This window comes from Thermobia domestica, chromosome 2, assembly GCF_964235325.1.
Source record: "Thermobia domestica chromosome 2, izTheDome1.hap1.1, whole genome shotgun sequence".
In the NCBI taxonomy this organism is placed as follows: domain Eukaryota; kingdom Metazoa; phylum Arthropoda; class Insecta; order Zygentoma; family Lepismatidae; genus Thermobia; species Thermobia domestica.
The window spans coordinates 326,691,960-326,697,550 of record NC_137455.1 but is presented as its reverse complement, the minus strand read 5'-3'; positions in this window follow the sequence as shown (position 1 = coordinate 326,697,550).

The window sequence follows — 5,591 nt, the reverse complement described above, 5'->3', positions numbered from 1 at the left end:
AAGGATTGAATAAATTGTTTTGCTCGTGACTAGGAAAGCTATCAGCCCTCCGACCATCCAAACCTTTATCACGACTGGGCTGAGAGTGAGTACAGTGACTATGCTGCATAACATGAGAAGAAGCAGTGGAAACACAGCTAACATTATTAAAGAAATTCTGTACCTGGGACAGATTGACATTAGCAGGGCGAAAGCAAGAAGTAGTGGTTACTGAAGTAGTTCCAATCAACGGACTAGAAACAACCACTGAAATTTCAGAATGACTACTGCTTTCACAAGTAATAGGATTAGCATGCCCTAAGAATCTTTCAAAGTCTGTGAAGTGCCTACGCTCCATATTAACAGCATCAGAATTGAACTGGATACCTTGTTCTTCCACTTCTTCGTCGTAATCTTGATCAAAAAGGCTATCCACCTTCTCCTTTAAGGCTTCAAGTTCGTCCCGTAATCCCAGACAAGAGTTGCTGACTTGATGAATTTCCTTGACTTGGTTGGACAATGTTTCCAGTTGGTGCTTGCACGAGCGGGTGTCTCTTAGGCAGTTGAGTAACGTTTCTTCTTGAGCAGCTAAATTCGCATTCACTACTTCCATTTGATGATTCAGTTCGACAGTATTATTCTCCAATTGATTACTCAAGGCTGCTATACGAGCGTCCTGCTCTTTAATGTAACGATCCACAGTGTCTTTTAATTCTGACATTTCCTTTTCTACGACTTCGGATATTTCACTGATCACTGTTGCTTTGACTTGAGAGACTTCTAGTTTCAACTGGGAAGTTTCTTCCAATACTTTAGACTTTAGTTGTACGGCCTCATCCGTTACAACCACCTTTATGGAGTTTATTTGGGTAGTATGCTGCGCTAAGAGATCAGAAAAATTAGAAGCAACAACACCAGTTTCACTACTACTTCCACTTTGGCTATTCTCCACTAAAGATCCAGTGTTTAAATCATCTATTTCAATGGTATTGTCTACTAAGTTGGGAGATTGTACCAAGCATGAATTACAATCCCACAGAACATTGGGCTTGCCCTTTTCGGCAAAAGCTTCCTCACTTAATCCTGAACACTGTCTTCAGTACCAAGTATTACAGGAAGTACATTCTAATAAAGTGCCTGAATGGCCACACCGACGAGCTTTCCTCTTAAACTTGTTCATTCTGGCACTAAAAGTTTAACACATGCACTACAATAGAGAATACTGAAAAGTTTAGTTTATATGACGTTAAACACTTAAATAACTCTGAATTCACTAGCATATAATGAGGGTCCCCAACCCAATTCGACACTATTTAACCGAGAACAATTTGGACTTCACTTACAATGAAAGTTAACTTAAAGTGACTAGGCTTTTTTTTCTTAGAAGAAACATTCAGTGACAACGGTATCCATATTCGGAACTTAAGAAACATAAGAAACATACAAGACACTACAAAACACTGATAAACAAGAATTGTAACACGATACCGATAAGATCCTACATACAGAAAGTAAAAATGAAAATCACTAAAACACAAGAAAAATCAAAAGCTACCAGCTGATATCCTGGCTATTAGGTCGCCAAAAACGAAAAACCCGCTGTAGCGCCCTAGAGGGCCCTAATCCCTGGAAACGCCCTAAATCCCTAAATCCCTGAAACTAGCCACAGCCAAGTTTAACGCCCAGTGCCGGAGCTCCGAGTTAATAATTATATAAAAGGGGTCGCCACCTGTGAACTACTAAGAACACAGGACATGAAAGTGAAAACAGGATAAACCTGCACGAAAAGAAAACTTGAGAATAAACTAACTAAAATGCAAAGACGAACAAATCCAACTTGGGCGAGACTGCTGCCTATACACTCTACGAGTGCACAGAAAGCAGCCCTTTTCTTGTATCGTGATCTTCTTACCTGAGAACAAACTAAATCCTTAATTATCAAAGATACACTCATGAAGTTTGGCTTCTTTAGAGATAAAGACTGGGATTATAGGAGTTGTAACATTTATTTAACTATATACCTTCACATATGAAGCGCTCAATAACAATTGCGTGCATAGAAGTGAGATAATGTTATTTACTCGCATTCAAAATAAAATAAAAATAAAGTAAAGCTCACATGACTATTAACTTTGTGCGTCTATCCACCAAAACATATTTATACGGTATAGCGAGAATATTAAACATACTGATTGGATAATCAAATGTACAAATGGCACACACATAAAATAACAAAACAGTTAATTGTACTGATCAACTTACCATAGTTTTGATACACATTTGAATAAGCTAGCTTGAGTACTCTTTAGTTCGAAACCACGACTACTCGGGTGGACATATAATTACCTAGAGTATTATTGTTAGATATGATAAATAACTTTATTTATAATACAAAAGGACAGATTACCTTCTTATCATTGAAAGAAACATCATGCTGTGTTAATAGTACTCGTGTTAGATATGAAATTCAATAACGGGAACAGTAAATGGACAAATGCATGTAATAAACATTGCAACTTAATGTACGATAAACCCATGTAATCAGTATTCCGTTCCTAAAGACACTACTAGGCCAAGAACGTGGCTGGGACACCTTAGGCAGAGATTAAGTAAAAAAGAACTGGAATGAGGGAAAAATGACTTCAACAGCGGATAAGATTAGCTGTCAAATAGCTAATGAGACACAAGAGGACAAAAGATGAACCAACCTATGCTAGGTGGACAGGCAACCTTTAAATAGCTAAAATGCACTCATAACTCAGAGGTGATAAGCCAAAAGACTATTAATAACTCTGTGCATTATTTCACTCATAAAACACTTGTAAAGTGATGAAATCGCATGCTAGGTAACTACAATTATCTGCAATAACAATACTTCAATAGCTTACGTGCAGATCCACAAACGGGTGCAAGTCATACACAATCTAAAAATAAATCACTGGAAATATCGTTGATTCAACTATAAACTCTGTACAAAGCAGAACGACTAGCCAGCTGCGAAGGGCAGGCTTACGCGACCTTAGGGTACTTACCCTCACTTGCATACACTAAATAAACATGCTTCACTTTAATTTCTCGGAAACACTTACTGCTCGAATGAATGAAACTTCTGGGAGAACATAATAATGCACAAAACACACAAATTGAGGCATCACTCACGTAATCTGCTATAATAAACTTGAACTAGTGAAAGAATCACTATCAAACTATTGATCCTCTTGATTATGAATAGCTGGTATATGCTCGAATGAAAATACCCTCACTATGAAGAAATTTCTCTAGGCAGAGAAAAGCCGGTGTTACATCCTCACTCTGGACAGTACTATCTGATTCAGATGAAATAGTTGCTGTGTACTGGGTTTCCGTGGTGTGATACCCACACTCGACACATACAGAAAATCCAAAAATTGGGTCGTCAGAACGAAAATCGATCCTGGCTGCTTTAACAAGAATGTTGAAAAAGTAACTGAGAATATATAGACACCAAATAAGTTAAAAGGTAGAAGAGTATATACATTCAGGGCGCAATGCAGTTTCTCAAATATGTGTTACCTTACTTCATCTTCGTTTTTACTTCACGTAAATGTAGTGGAAAGTTCATATTGCTCATGCGGCTGCATGAGACCAGGCTACTGAGATGCAAGTTCATACTTGGATAGTTATACGAAGAAATTACATGCAAACTGACAGGTTGCATGATATGCTATATTGACTGCTCCCTAAAAGTATACTCGTAATGATTAGCTCGTCCCTGTTGTGTTAGCAAAATAATCCTTAGACTTTTATCACTGAGACTAAAATTAATGGTGGCTGATAGTGAAGGCAGGATGAATAGCTTTGCCATTGTGTTCCTTGGTTGACAGTGTCGATGGATTGGGGGCCACTGACTGGAGCTTAGTTACACATGACGAAACTTAAATTCTGCTGAAGATGAAATTTATGCACTCCAAATGACATGATGAATAGTTCACAGCAAGAATAGCACACCTAATGCTTGAATAAGTTTCTATAGAACCACAATACAATGATGCAACAAATTTCACACAATGCGGATTCCCGTTGTGGAGTAAAAGAAAAAGATATGGCCCCAACACCACTTATTACTACCTCGATTTACATTGTCCACAATAACTAAATGTCGTGAAATGTTCTGTGTAGCATAAAGAATCTTAAACTCACTAGACAAACGCAGATGAGCACTACAAACTGAGATTTGCTAAAATAAGTTGATGATCCTGCACCACCACGTCTTCATAGTCAGCCATCTTTCTCTTAGGTTCCCAGGATTCCCTGCGCGCTACCGCGAGCATGATGTTCTTTACAGGGTTGCTAACTACAATTTTATTACAAGTTGTATCTTGTAAATCATACTAGTGTTTACAATTCTAGTAAGATTATGTAGGGGCGTTACGCAGTCTTGGTGACGCACATTATCAAGTCATTTAAAATACTCAATAACCTTTTTAGCAACTGCCCAATCTTTTAAACCGAGATTACAAATCACTTTATTTTCTTATCATATGGCCAATATTAAGAGAGTTATAAAGCTTTAAAATTTTCAAACGGCCTCTATTTTCGAACAGCTTGACGGATCGGATTCGATATTTATAATATAAATGAACTGAACACGTTTGGTTTTAATCCATTCGCCTTTAGGGAAGTTAGTGTATCCACTAAATACAAGGAATGGATTCTACTATTACAGAAATAGATATATATCGTGATTTCTACACAAGCTTATTACAAACCGGAAATAATAAGAGGTGTTGCTAGCAAAAGGATGTGGTAAAATGTGGTCTTGATACGAATTAGCTTAAGAACCACTGTTCTATACTATAAGTTGCAATCCTATTTAATTAAAAGTTCTAATTGTTTACATTCTTTTATTGATTTAGCTTACCTAGCGTGTTTCGTAAACTCCATACCATACATTTGTGCGATTACTATAGGACAGGGGGCAAAATTTCAAAGTCAGACCCACTCGCCAATCCCAAAATAATGGTCACCAATATATATCACGTACAAATTATGAGAGCCCTGCCCCCCGCACACACACGGCTTTTACTTTCACAAAGAAAGAGATTACATCAGGGTATAAAATTTTAAAAACCATGTCCGTTGTGAAGACTTCACACTCCGTGTTTTCTCCCACTCACTGGGGATGATTCCATTCCGGGACCAAGTGTTTGTGACCCTATGTATTACATATACGACAGAAGTAAAAATGAATGTTACGATCCATCACGCGTAAGCGCCAGAGCCCATTATGTTTCGTTTTGGCTCATTGCTAGAACGTAACTCGGACAAGAATTTGATAATATCGCTTTCCAACTCGGCATACCCATTTGGTCAGTGTTGCCAACCAATTGTAAATACAGTGTGGCAGATGGTTTCTGTATCACTGAATGTATATGCATGAAACTTGGCATAAACATAATTTCTCACTAGAAAAATATACTGTGCACGTATTCCTAGTCCAAAGAACCCAGTTTGTCAGTGCACCAACCAACTGTAAAACTGAGAAGGTGTAAAGCAGGCTTCGTACGATGAGACGTTTATGCACCAAGATTGGCAGAAATATCACATGACATTATAGCAAAAATACGTTGAAT